The sequence below is a fragment of the Falco naumanni genome, chromosome 1 (genome assembly GCF_017639655.2).
Source record: "Falco naumanni isolate bFalNau1 chromosome 1, bFalNau1.pat, whole genome shotgun sequence".
Lineage (NCBI taxonomy): Eukaryota > Metazoa > Chordata > Aves > Falconiformes > Falconidae > Falco > Falco naumanni.
The window spans coordinates 72034879-72050010 of NC_054054.1; the positions used below are offsets into that span (position 1 = coordinate 72034879).

Sequence of the window (15132 nt, forward strand, 5' to 3'; positions counted from 1 at the left end):
TGAGGCTCTTCCCATGTTGACAATGGTATTGCATTGAACAGGGCAGCACCATAAAACCTGCAGGCCCCTACAAGGCAAGAGTAACTTTCCATAAAGTCATCCTTATGAAATATTCTTTGGCTTCTCCATAAATTTCATGATGTGCTCCTGCAAAGCATTCAGAGCCTTTCAGCTCCCTGTGGCTCCAGCAAAAGATGAGAATTTCTCAGCTCTTGGAAGGTTTATGCTTATGTGGACCCTGCAGTCAGGGAACTCCTCTGCTTCACTAGTGCAGTTAATTGCCCCCAGACATAGCATTTACTCTCTGCTATGAATACAGTCCCTTAAATGCACTTGACAGCAGGCGGCGTGGAAAGCCTTTCTTCCTCCCATGCATTAAAAGTGACTGAGTGAGTAACACATGAGTGGAAGAATGAGGCATTACCATGTGTGAACAGTGAGTAGATATATAGCAAAAAGCAAGAGTGAATTTTGGGGCAGATTAAAAGAGGTGTGTCATGAAGATAAGTAATGCTAAGAGAGAGATGGAAAGTACGTAATAGAACTTCCTTAAAAGGGAAAAATCAAGGGAATCTGAAGTACATGACCAAAAGAGCTAACATGATAAAAAAATTACCATCTACAATGAGCCAGGGGACATTAAACAGGCAGCTAGAGAACTCTCTATAGGTAGAACACCTAGCATGAATGGAGAATAGTAGTAGCAATTATAACATGAATTTATGATTGATTTATGAAGTTGTAGATATTCTGCTAGTAAGGCATTTGATTGGACCCTTGTCTTGTAAAGGCAAATATTCACAATCTTAGCCAAGGACTTTCTTGCACTGCTTTCTCCTATTTGTGGTAGATGTTGTTTCACATCTAGCTGTAGCACTTCTGACAGCCTTAAAGCACGCTAAATAAATAAAATACTTATTTTAAGATATGGCACTTACTTATCTGCTTGAGCAGATCAAGTTATAAGTCACTGGATAGTAGGAACAGATTCTTGTTGGATTCAGATTTAACACTGCAAATCCGATTCTTCCATCTGAATTCTTACAGGATGTAATTTTAGATGTGAAATAAATACTTTTACCTCCCCAAGTCCTTCAGCTCATGTTTCACTGAACAGTTCTTACTGTCTGGTCATATTAACAATAAGTTTTATAGCCACCTTTTCCAGTAAGATTTTATTTTCGTGTCAAACTATCTTTTTCCATGGAATAATGAAGATTTAAAACTCATTATGTAACACAGGTCTTAATTTTTATTTACTCTTTCTACATGTTTTATTTTTATAGATGTTTGGACTTAATATTACATTGAGTCAAAACCTCAGCAAATATAAACTGCTTTAGGTATGAGAAAGCTAAGGTGGTGAATCTATTTACACCAGTTAAGGATCGGGCTTTTATTTCTGTCTTTTAACATCACTGACTTCACAAGTGTACATCAGCTGACACACACACATGCAAACAAATGGTTCCTATGCTTTCACAGTGCAAGGCTAATGTGCTTTTACAGAATCATTCTCAAGAATTACACACATATAGCTGTTGCTGATTACTTTTTCCTTTTAATTTTGGATTTACTCAGCCCTGTCCCTGCTCCTGTTTGAAGTCTTTTCTATCTACAGGACTAGCAACATCATAGCATGAGGCAGAGCTTTACAAACAAATAAATAATAATTAAAAAACACACCAAGAGCCTGCATGTACACAAATTCCAAAACAATAATTCATTGATAGGGACTCTGTTTATTTTGACAGCCATATATATTAGCATTTGGGGAGAAGGAGTTTAAGTTTCCACAGATGCCTTGAAAAGTGGGGAGACGGGGGGATTATTTGGATTTGAAGAAAAGCAACAGGCCACTGTTGTTATGAATGGCCGTCAGAGTGATTTATTACAAACTAAGCTGCAAGGTACAAATAAACTTAGTGTTACAAGAGACAGAGATACCAGAGAAACACTTACCTTGGCGTCAGAGATACCTCCCTAGACCACCCTCAACAGCTTGTCCAAGCACACCCCCAGACTTACAACAGGGCAATGTCAGGCAGCAGCATCCCTGTTCATCTGGGTACAAAGCAGTGTACAGTCTGTATTCATGCTGTGCTTAATACCCTTTCACTCACATACTCACGCAGTTACGTGGTAACCTGAGTTACATGGTACACCTGAGCTAGCTGACATCAGAAAAGGTTTTCAAGTGCAACCCTACAGTACAGGTAGTATCACTCCTTTAATTCCAAAAGCAGTTCAAAGGATTAAAGACAAAGGGTTGCCTTCCTGTGGCCCGAGAGACAGGATTCATTAATTTTATGTTTGATGCTTGAAACCCAAAGTGATGCAAGGGGTCTGATGCAAAGCGTATATTGTATTATGACTATGTTATCTTAGCCTGAGTGACAAGGTAATATCCACACATAGGTGAGGTTTCTGGACAAATACACCTACAGTATGCTCTGACCATTAAACTGAGTTTTTTCAGGTTTGGTCATATGATGACTCTCACTGTGATTTTCCTTATGGCCCCATCAGACAGAGAAAACAGGATCATGTCTGTATTGCATCTGTATAAATCATTTTATACCAGCTTTATTAAGACTGCAGTACTATAACTTCTCAATTTTTTGCCTGCTGTCACCTAATAATACCAGTTTCCATAGCTCATAAATTCAAAACAACAAACTACTTCTAAACTTTTAGAAGATAAAAGTAGAGAAACAAGCACAAAGCCTGGCACTCATTTCCCCCTAATATTTGTTGACTGGGTTTAAAAAAAAAAAAAAAAAAAAGATAAAAGGATTTCCTTAAGAATGAACTTCAGTTTACAATTCAGGACGATAGAGTCAGTCATGTAAGTTTAAAAACACAACCTGCTATACTGCTGTGTGTACGAATCAATGTAGCCTGCAGTCACTTGGCAGGTTTTCAGCACAGCCCTTGATGCCACCTTTTGGAAGCCCACTGTGTGCATATTTCAGAGCTCAGGACCCCGCTGCTGACACAGATCCACTCCCATCTACAGAGTCAGCTGCTGGATTTTGTCTTTTTTTTTACTCCCCAAAATAAAACAAATGTCCGGCACAATCCTACCAAGGAGCATCATTGCTAATGTGTAGACAGCGCTTGCCTAATTACCTGTCACCACTTCTACATGTTTGGGTTTTTTTTCCTGCTTATATGGGAGAATAACTCACTGCAGTTTTGGTGGTACAGGACCACGCGCTGGAATGAAACCCTCTCTCTTGAGTCATTCAGGCTGGTTGCTGAATAGACATCAGAAGGCAACATCATTTGGAGATTTCTTACCTGCAAGAGATTGCTACTTGCAACCCTTTTTATGCCATTATCCATCTCCTGTGCCATCTGGCCCCTGTTGCAGAATACCTGCAGATGTATTAATAAACCAGTCTAATAGAGCTGTATGTATTAAATATACAGCAGAAGCAGCTGGTTGGTGTTTGTTGTGAATTTTCTATTTTTCCCTAATTTTACAGCCACCATAATTTAAAGTCCTAAGCTAGCTCCTTCAAGGAAAAGAACATGGAGGAGTTCTTTTCCTCATCTAACCACAAAAGAAAATAATTAATCTTTCACAAAAGAAAGCTGAAATTGAAAAGGAAGTTGTAGTCAGCATAAATGTCATTTTCCTCTTTGGAGTGGAATCTTCAGGTTTAGCCCTTGAACAGCATTGTCAGTTCATCTTATTATAATATACCCCCCTGACAGCTCTCATATTAATTGCTCCAGATTGCCTGCAGTGTGCTCATTTGTTTGTTTGTTTTCTCTTAACTAAGAACAATTTTAATGACTTTCAGAAAACTTTACTTCCTTTCAGATACAAGTGGAGTCAGAGGGAAAAAAACCCCATACCTTAAAAGACTTTAAATTTTACACTAATTTAATGTAATAACATAATACTACATTAATTTTAATGGTCAAACTAGTGCTCTTTGGGATAATGCTTATGAATTTCTCAAAGTGGGCCTACAGACTGAAAGCCATGTAAACCAACATATATGAAAATCTGGCTGTACACAAATAAATAGAATGAACATCATTTTTCCTATAGATTTGTTAAAATCTATTGCAGTTTTGAATTTTCCCACTGTTTAGATGGGTGGCTTCAAGCGCAGACCATTTCTATATAAAAATTAAGGAAAACTAACAGTTTCAGGTAGATTATGACATTTTAAACGGAGATTAACAAAAGATGTTTAAGGGATTCTTTAAAATCAATTTAATACATTCTTTTTTAAGCCCCTGACTTCATCAACCTCTGAAATGTGAGCCTTTATATGCTTAGGGGAATTAGTTGTCACAAAATTCTGTTCTAAGTGAAGTTACTATCTTCTGTTAAAAAAATAAATTAAAGCTCATGCATAGATTTTTTTTCCTGTTTATTTTACTTCATAATTACTACCTTGAAGGTTAATGTCTAATAAATTGTTCTTTTTACACGTATTTTATAACTCAAACAACAAATTGTGGACTACCGAGTGTCATAGCACTTCAAAAAGAAAGCTTCCTGTTTTTTCTTTTCTATCAGTGATGTCCCTAATCCTTGTTCCAAATCTGTTTCCAAAGTGCTTTCTCACCACCAACTGCAACCTGCTAGTAAGGGCATATAACTGAGCCTATAGATCAGCACCATCCTGCACAGCTGTCTGGGTTGGCCAGTCCAAGAATTCAACCACATCCTCACATGGGAGACCTTTGCCAGACTGCCAGCTCCGCAGCTGCATGAGAAGGCTCAGGAACTATCATTAAGAAACAAAATGCTATCTTTAGGGTACAACTGAAAAATATCTGGGAGGAAAAATAAAAGCACCCAACCAACACACACACACACACAACCCCCTCAAGCTATTTTTTTTTCACCTTGACTGAATAGCTGTTTCAACTTATCTCACCTGGTATCTACTGAACTAATTATGCCAGCATTCAAAACACAATTTAAAGATTAATAAAGAAGTGCATATATGGGATAAAAAAAAAAAAGTGAATTGCTAACATCAGCAATTAAAGTCTGAAAAGCTGAAACCTGAGTAAGTCAGCTGGGGTAGTGTGGGGCTGGGGTAGGTAGGAGATAAAAAAGCTATCTGTGGCAAATAAAAAAATTAAAAAAAAAAAAGCAAAAAGCCTCTAAATGAAAGCTAAAATGCTACCTGGGGCAGGTAGCAAATATTTGAAGGTATTTAAAGCAAACGAAATTAAACCTTCCTCAGCTTCCTTTATAAACTCAGCTGCACTTCTTAAAGCTCACAGAACATGATGTTGCAGTTTTAAAGAATACTTGCAGAAGTCTCTTTACCAGCAAAGATATTAGGAAAAAAGAAAATTAACCACACAGATTCAACCACTTAACTTTTGACTAATACCCATGAAAGATCACAAGGAACTGGTAGATGAGTTGTGGAGTAAATAGTAATAATTCTACATATTCAAGGATAACCATGTTTATCAAAGCCATTGGTGTTCAGGCTTTGAACATTACTCTGAAATTCTCAGAGATAAGAACAGCAGCTGCCCCGAGAACCCCAAGTATCTCAAAGATGTCCTGTTTTGCTCCCTACACTCAGTAGCTCATTTCTGAACTCCTTTGTGTCTTTTTCAAGTACCTTTATGTGGTGTACAAGGCATGGACTTTGCAAGGATTGTGAAGCAAAGACCTTTACTATTCAGTAGCCACAGCTTCCGTAAGTTTACACTCTGTACACGTGCTGCCAAAAGCTTACCATTAGTCAAACTCTAGCGTCCACACTATTTTCCCATCCTCCAGAGGCCAGACCACACTCTTTGTCTCTGCTTCTTCCAGGTTTTCTCCCACACTCCCTTCAAAGTTATTTAACCACTTTGCTGCAGGATCACAGCTGTACATCGTCAAAGCAAGGCCACAGCTGTGACATACGGAATTAGACTCTATAACTCGAAAGTTATAAAGTAGGTATGTTTATTGTGCGCAGACGCACGGGGGATCGCTCCTCGACAAGCGTGCATGCCCAAAGTGACGAACCATCTCACATTTATACAATAAAACAAATGAATATTCAATTAACACCTATACATATTTGTTACCTAAACCCCGCTTCGTATGTTAGTTAGCTTATCAGTCCTTTGCCTGGAATGTGGTGGTTTTGCAGGTTTGTAGGTGATTCATGTCCTTGTGACCATCCGATCATCTCTTTGCGTCTACAGCAAGGAGCGGTCTTCTCCAGCAAGGAGTCTTAGCACTCCCTCCCTCTAGATAGCATTGGAATATCTCTCATCCTTTTCTCATTCTTTTTTAAATACCCCCTTTGTTAGAGGAGGAAGGGCAGGCGTCTCCTCAAAGCTGTGTGCCTATGTGACCAGACATCGCACCCATAACTAGTCACCATACCCACGTTCCTGGGCAGACATATACAATCACAATCGATGTCCATTGTCCCCATTTCACACTATTTCTCCATATCAGCTGCACATTATCAATGTCAAACAAACCACTGTCTTGGTCCCCCTACACCTTTAAGTTTTATTAATCTGAACACTGCACTGTAATAGTCAGAAGCAACACACAGCAAAGCATATGTGTGGTCTCTTTTGATTTTAGATGTAATGCAGGACAGGAAACCCTGTTACCTACCCATCACTCCATGCTCCTCTGAAAACATGTGCTAGTCCAATCTGTCAGTTTTCTGAAAACCTTTCTATCCCTTCCTCTTTCCTGTGTGCATACCGGTTTCCCCAGAAAAATGTGCTCAGCATGGGTCCCATTACTCATGTATATTTTGTCTACTTTGTCTATTGAGTTCAAATTGCTAAAAGCCATCCTTGTAATTGTTCAGATTTATGCTCACCCAAGCCTCATCTCCATCTGTTTCAGTGATAGCACTTGAGAGTGTCAAGTTGGATGTGAACTGTAGTCCTAGAGGTGGAAAACCAACTCTACACATTAAATGTATCGTCATCTTCTCCCCAATGCAGTGGACAAAAGAATATAAACCAGAATAACTTCTGAGCAAGACAACTGTAAAAAGTCTTCACTAGAGAGACACAGAAGCCTGTTTGGTGGGTGAATTGCACTTCTGATATTTTTCAATAATGTACATGGCCAGCTAGCTTACTTGCTTCTCAAAGGAGAAAAGCACTTCAAACACACTTCTGAAGTACAAGGATGTGGTGAAAAAGAAAAACTTATAGTATAATTCATATGCATATTAAAAAGACATGAATGACATAAAGGACTACTTCTCTGAGAGAGATACAGAACATACATTTATCCAAACTATACAGTTACTACAAACTTTATTTTTCTCAGTGTAAACCATTATAGAATAGTCTGCACAGTGCTGGGAAAAAATGCTGCACCCTCCTTTCTTCTAACAATTCTCTATAAATGCATTAGGCTTAGCTTCTGTTTCATCCAGACTTTTCATATGTATTTCCTTCTGTACTGTGAGAAGCAGCCATGGATGGATATTGATGGGAGGATACCCTCTACTGTATGCAAATGCTACTCCCATACTGCATGAATCAATGTGCCCTTAAGCACTCCTTGCTAATGAAATACAAACTTTTTGTCTACCAGTCAGTGTAGGAAAGCATTATTGCCTCTAATTTGTAGGGAGAAATGGTGGTGCTCTGAGAGGACATGTGATTTATCCAGGGTCATCAACTAACCAAGGGCTGAGCCTCAGAGAGAAAGACAGTGCCCTTCTGCCCCTGGGCTATCAGACACTGGCCTCTCCTTCACAGCTGCCCCAGTCAAGAAGTGTTACTGAGAAAGGGAAAAGTAAAAGGTCAGAAGGTCACTGGGTAGGACAAAAAAATCAATGCCTTCTCAGCTCTCACAACTAGAGAACTATTGGATTCCCACCATCCCACACCCCCCTGCAAGTATGACTTATATGCATTTGAACTCATTAAAGGTAATAGAGTTAAGCCAATTTGTTGTCCAAATAATACTTCAGTAACAGTGTCCTAAAAATGAAAATGCATTCTGTGACTCCAGTGCAACTTTGGAAACCAGCCCAAAGTGATTTATTCCTCCCTAGCTGTGCTGCTAGAGGTTGCAAACACTTTGCAGAGCAACCTTTGTGTTCTTAACAATGAAGAACATGAACTGACAGACCATTTGTGGTTCTTGCAAGGTCATCCTGGTTAATCATGACCAATCCGTGGTGGGATGGGGCACATTGAGCAAGTGGCTTCTTAATGTGACACGTTCCAGTAGTATTTAATAGCTAGTTGAAGTGGGTATCATTAGTATTTCCTGGATCAATCTTCCTTTCTAGTGGACATTGCATTTTAAACGTACATTACTGTGAAATGTTTCAAGGAAGATAAGCAGTGTAATTAAGCATCGCATTATAAGTGAAATACAATTTACATTTCTTTTAAGAAATGTACTGCTATCAGTTCAGTCACTGATTCAAATCTTCTAAAAACTGTAAATGTTTATCAAAATAATAAGTTCGTTGTGATATACTATTTTTGCTCAACTGCCTCAAAGGACTTTAACATGGAAGGCAAAGATTCCCCTCTCCAGTTATGAAATCTGAGAAACTTAAAGATAGTGACTTCCCCATGATCACACCCTTCCAAGCTGAAAGAAATCTTGGAGTCTAAAGAAGTGGCTTAGTTTCTTAGTCTGAAGATTATGAACTTCCCCCCCGCACACACTTCTGGAGATCCTGACACAGCTTAAAAGTCCTTCAAAGCCCTTGAAAGTCATGGCCAAAACCAGTGTTACTTGTAACTTAGAGACACTAGAGTGCAGTTTTTGAACTTCTTGCCAGAAGCAAATATAAATTTTGAAATGTGGATTGTTATTAAGGGACCGTCTCTCACATAACCATATGTTACACAGTCCTTGCTTTTCTGCTGATAAGGAACACTTAAGTTTTTTTTTTCTCCCTTTTTCTCCATACCACTATGAAAAGTTGAGCTCTGCAGAACAGAAGCACAGATGCAAGCCCCTTTTACATGATCACATATTCAGCCCGGGCTTTCTAAATCAGGTCTGTGGCAAGAGGAGTCTGGCTTTGAATCATGGTCTGAACATAACACAGCTCTTTGGAGAAATATTATTGCCTCTGACCCTGAAACCTAACCTTCACTTGATTCACATCACGTGAAATTCAAGACCAACAAAACATAACGTAGCATATCCTGAATAATCTTTAATTAACTGCTTGCCTGTCTTAATTTTCATTGTTCTCCTTCATAGGAAGGGTGTAAACAGTCAGTGCAATCTCACCCTGACGTTAGATAGACTGAATTTCTGTCCTGCACATAATTTTTTTAAAAATGAATTTCACTGTTTTTTCTTTTGAAACAGACATAAATAGCACCACCGTAGCACAGTCCATTCCAATTGACATATGATCATAGGAATATCAGAAGTTACTCCTGTGTTTAGCCATAATCCTGATAATATTGATCAGAAAAAAATCTAGTAACATTTAAAACTGATTTTAAGACACTAACAGGTTCAAATGCTTCTGAAATTTTGAGAAAACACAGAGCAGCACTGGATTTAGGCATCCCACCTTGTGCACTGCACTAAGGTTAAGATTCCCCATCAGCAGTGCCATACAGCATAAAATCCTAAACAGAGATGCTATTAGGCCATTTACACAATGGTTTTCTTTGGTAACACTTTCAGATACATGGCTGAAAAGTACATTGATGCCAGAAGTAGATTTTCTTTATCATTGAGTAAATACAGACCAATATATGTGCCTTAGCTCACTTAGACTTGTGTTCAAATGTTGCATAGCTGTGTTATGCCATAATCCATCAGAGTTACCTGTCTCTGAAGCAGCAGTTACCAATTCAAGTTTCAAAATGTTCTTGCACTGAAAGTCACTCACAGTTAGCATTGCAGCTAAAGAGGTACCTGCATATTTCTTTGTTACTGTGCTTCAGGACATGAAAGACCGCCAAAGTATTGTAGAAAAAACAAATCCTGAAATATATACAGTTATCTTATTTTTGTTTTGTTTCTGTATGAACATCTGATATGTTAGCAGTGAACATCTTAAAAAAGGCTTCTTTTCCTCATCAGTCTCATTGGAAATGAAACACAGTGAGAAGGATGAATGATCATGTGTGTATGTCTGCATGTATGTTAGAGGAAAGGCAGGGGGTGGGTAATGGGTAGGAAAGGGGTTGAAAACAGAAAGGACATGGCTTGTCTCCTATTCTTTGATTTGAGCCTTGTTCATCCAATGGATCAGTGGTCCACAGCAAGCAGCCACAGCCGGCACTGTTTGGCAGCATGCGTTCTGCAGGCGCTGGCTCAGCAGGGCTTCTGAACCACTAGCCTTTGTCTAGTCACTCACTCTGTGGTCTTAACACCTACTGTCACTCATTCCCCTTTCTCTTATTTAAATAAGTGTTTTTATTATAGATACAAGCATAATTATAAATATATATTCTGTCATACAGGGAAAGAAACCAGCAGGACTGAACTCATCCTTGATGGAAATCTGCTTACTTCAAAGCACCGAGTCCCCTAGACACACACAAATAAAAGAGATCAGGCCTATCTGTCCTTCATAAGTTCATCCAGTTGACTGGAAAAATCCCATAGTCTAAAACAGAGGTCTTCCTTAACTCTCCTACAAGTTATTGTCTGATCCACAACAGTGGCAAACAGAAAGAAAAACCCCAGACTTTGGGCAAGTCTGGAGAATACCACTTTACAATCTGTTTTCACTTTGAAAGGGAATTACTAACCTAACCAGAAGCAGCTGATTTTCAGTGCCACTTACATTTTGGATTCAGTAAAGTGACAGAAATTATAAATGCAAAGCACAACTCATCCCTGAGATGCTGTGAGTGCTTTGTAGAGCCAGAGAGCAAAGGAAATGTAGGCTTGCAACAAAAATCACCCCTATGCCTCTTACGCTTGGTCACAGAAGGTAAAGTGCAAGAGGACAAGAGGAACTATAAGAGAAAAGAAATGATGCTTACTTATTTAAGTCTCTTACACTCACATAATAAACAAGGTTAGCATTCAGAGTTACTGCACGGCAGTCAGTGACTGCAAAAGATACATAGCAATGGAGAATTAGTCAGACCCAGCAGCAGTGGATGATTTAAGTGATGCAAGAACCAGTAAAACAGACTGAGGGGAGGAAGCCACATCCCTGGGCTTCCAGCTATTCAGTGTTGTCCCCAGCACAAGGCTGGCAGCCACAGCAGATACTCAAAGATGCAGATCTGCTTCAGTATCTACGCTAGACTGCTGTAAAGACATGCAACTACAGGGATGCTGGTGTGAATTACTTACAGTGCTTGGGGTTTGGGGTGGTTTTTTTCCTTATCAGCATTTAGGCAACAAGATTAAAACCACAGAATGAGCTAAAGACAGCCCTGGCCTGTGAATAGGCTTGTCCTGATATGTTTCTGCAAAGTATCGAATGATCTCACCAGCCTAACCTTGTTTAGTCTACATAGATAAGTATGCCTGTTAGAAGAGACAAATCCTAAAATATGCCTGTTCTATTCTTTTTTTTGTTCCTAGATATTTTGAATTGTGCTCACACCACTTCCTTCAACCTTTGACCCTTCTACTCCAAGAGCTCCTATAAACACAATTTTACCCTTGGAACACAACAGCCCTGCAGCAAGTAGCACATCCCTCTCCCTAAGTCCCCAGATAGAAGAAAATATGAAAGGATCTATTAAACCTGAAAGTAGAATATCATTTTGTTAAGAAATACTAATATTGTATTTTTGTAGTTGTATTGTAGTTTTGTGGCAGTAGCTTGATTCCTTAGCCATTGGTGAGACACAGGACTTGGTCACACGGATAACCATAGCCCTTCTGTCCTTCTCACTATTGACACCCCCTGATCGGAGTGAAGCAGAGAGGGAGACACAGAGACCTTTGTGGCAATTTGCCTTACCTAAGCTCTCAGATACTTTGTGGAGGTAACTTCCTTACCCCTCTCCTCCCAGCTATGAAGGAATCTCAGACCAACAAGGCCTTAGAGCACTGGGTTGGTGCCTAATGGCCAGAAGGATAAAAGTCAGCCATATAAAACTTTTTGAAGTTCAAATTAGTTTTTCATTTGACTGCTTTAATCCTAGCTTTTGCTATAGACCTCAAGTATCTATTATTTTTCACTACAAAGTCTCAACTTCATAATCATCACAACTGAGCTGAAAGGTGGACAATAGCAGATAAAATGGAGGATAAGAAGAAGATCTTATTGCTGGGCATAAGAAAATATTTCAAAGAATTTGGATTCAAAGTGTCTCGTCATAGACAGTGAATACCAACCACTTATTATTTCAGTTTGTGCCTATTTAGATTCCTGAAGCTAAATTCTCACATGGCAGCCTTTATGAATTATGATTTCTATCTCCAGTTGGCAAGGGACTCCTATCTGATGAATAATAACATGGCTTCAGTTATTCATTCCTTGATCATCGCTCAGTTGGACTACAACCATACAATATATCCTTAGCAACACAAGCTACTTCAAGCACATCAAGCTTGTCTTCTGCTTATGGCAGGCTATAAAATTGTGAATCGTTATATCTTGATCTTTAGCTACAATCAATATATAATAACATTACATATATATATATCCTGCACAAAGTATTAAAAAAAAACCCTTAAACCTTCCTGTAAGACACTCAATTACCCATGCTTTTCCTCTGAGACAAAGCATCCTGTAAAAAGGTGTTTAGCCGTGTTTCTTTATACTGTGCTTTTCTACTCAAGTATCAAGGACATAAGAAGAAATCCAAATTTCCTCTCTGCATTCTACAGTACAAGACCGATGAAGACTCAAGGGATTAAAAAATGTACAGGACTAATAAAGGCTTGCACCTACGGCCTGTAGGCTGAGGTAGAAACCAGAGAGTCTTTTTTTTTTTTTTTAATATTAAAAATACAAGACTTGGGTCCTTCGTTCCCTCAGATAATGTATGTGGATGGACTTACTCATGCAAACATCTCTGCTTTGCAGAGGTAAAAACACAAGGAGAAGCAGGGTCCCAATGGAGGCTTTTCTTTTGTTCAGAAACAGGCAGTATTACTGTCACTGTGCAGCTACTGCAAATACATCACTTGTGATGAGCCAAGGGAACAATTTCCATAGTTTTGCACCAAGAAGGTCTCAGCATGGCATTGAATTTGGAATATATACATGACTTATCAAAAAAGTCCATCGGCAATCACTGATGATCGTTTCTGAATAAGACATTTTCAATATACCTGCAGGACAATTCACTCTGGCTACGCAGAGCCGTACAGCCAGCCATCAGCCCTCCTTTTCCACTTCCAAAAACCAAGGATTTGTTTATTTTCTTCCTTTGCGAAGGATGAGAGGAAACAGCAGATATGTTAACCATGTAAATTCATACAAAATAGTATTAAAAATACATCGATGTATTGCAGATTTTGGACTCCTTGGAAAAGTTGCATGACTGCACAGAATTCATGGCCGTGCTGCTGTGCCAGAGCCACAGATCTGAATTGCGCGCTGGGAGTCCATGTATTACATGTCAGCAATAGTGACTGCAAGGAGGTTGCCTGCATGTTGCATTGTAAGCTTTCCTTCTTGGTGTTGAGACAGCAAGCAGGAAGGCCAACGCAACAACAAAAGGTGACAGCCGGTAGCAGGAGATAAAGCCAGTCAACCTTCTGCTTTGCAGATTCTTACTGAAAAAATCGCTACTGCCAATGGACTGAATGGCTCAGGTGAGAGGGGATAGGATACAATTACTATCTTCTCCCCTGCTGAAAATCTGTTTGAAGGTCTGTAACCACATTTTTAAAGAGCCAAAACACTTTGTCTTGAAGAGGACCACTTGCCATATTTGAGAATACGTTAATTTAAAGGAAAACAGATCAAAGGAAAGTGAAAAAGATGAAATGAATAGGTTAAAATAGCTTCCTACTCAAATGGTACTCCATTATGCCTCCCAGCCAGGTTGTTTTTTCCCACTTTTTTTAGAAAAACTTACATCTTTTGAAAACAATGGACAGTTTGACTGGAACATGTATCAACACTGAAAATCATGAGTTTCCTTTGATTATTTTGTGAGGAATGAGTTGAAATTCATTGGAGGAAATAGCATGGTATGCTGTAGTATAGGTTTACGGATTAAATCTATTTGGGTCCTTACAGACTTTAAAGTTATGAAATATATTGAATGAACCACAGCCTGTGATCTGAGGAGAGTTCTTACCAGTGGTAAAGTATTGCAGAAGTAAATCAATTGTGGACTCATTTTTTTTCTCATATAACTTTTGTAACTATTAGGAAAGCGTACAAACTGACCTCTGAAGCAATTCATTTTTTCCTCAAAACTTCAAAAGTAATTTTAGTCTTAAAACCAAGAAAACAAAAGGAAAACAAATTTTAAAATCTCAAAGGCTGTTGTGAAAAGGGACTGCTGTCTTCTGGCCAACTCTATTATACAGTAGACAAAGGAATACAGCTTGCTCTGCCATACCTATATTGATTTTGCAGACAGAAAAATATAAAAACATGCTTCTAGCAAAACATCTAGTATTCTGACTGTAGGTGTACTTTAAATTCAGTCACCAGTAAGAATTTTTTATTTATAAATTAAAAATCAAAAAATGCTAAGAAATTAATTAAGAAGTTACAAACTGAAATCTCTGCTATACTGGGTACTGAGGGATTGCTAGAGAACCCACCGCTTAGTGATATTACTTTACTACTAATTAGTTCAATATTCAATATACAGGACCCTCGAGGCCCTTGTTCCCCTTACCCTTCTTCCTTCCCCCCCCCCCCCCCCCCCCTTACTGCAAAGATACAATACACAAACCGGCAAACATCCAAATGGCATTGGTTATAAAATGGAAATACATATATATAATTGTTAATTAGTTCTATAACTAAAACCCATCTGTATGTTTGCATAGCTACCTGGGGCATGATGATTCCCATACAGCTATGCAGAAGGAAGGAGGTATTTGAGGCAGATTTCACTGTTGGGGAATTCTCCAAGTGGTTTATGGTGTCACATATTGTGTGTAGTTGTGTATAGCTGGGGATCTGCTTCTGAGGCGGCAGATCCATCTCACTGGGGAGGCAGAGGAGCAGACTGAAAGTAGAGTGGGGATATCCAGCACATCAAAGTTCTGAGGAAACCTGGGTA

The 15132-nt window shown here is 38.9% G+C and overlaps 1 long non-coding RNA gene across 1 annotated transcript in view; it reads left to right on the forward strand.

Moving 5' to 3' along the window:
• LOC121090510 overlaps positions 1-12813 on the forward strand; it is a 52910-nt gene extending 40097 nt beyond the window's left edge. The window contains exon 3 of the long non-coding RNA XR_005828598.1: positions 11510-12813. This is a non-coding gene — a long non-coding RNA (uncharacterized LOC121090510). The remainder of the gene's footprint in view (positions 1-11509) is intronic.
• The last annotated feature ends 2319 nt before the right edge of the window (positions 12814-15132 follow it).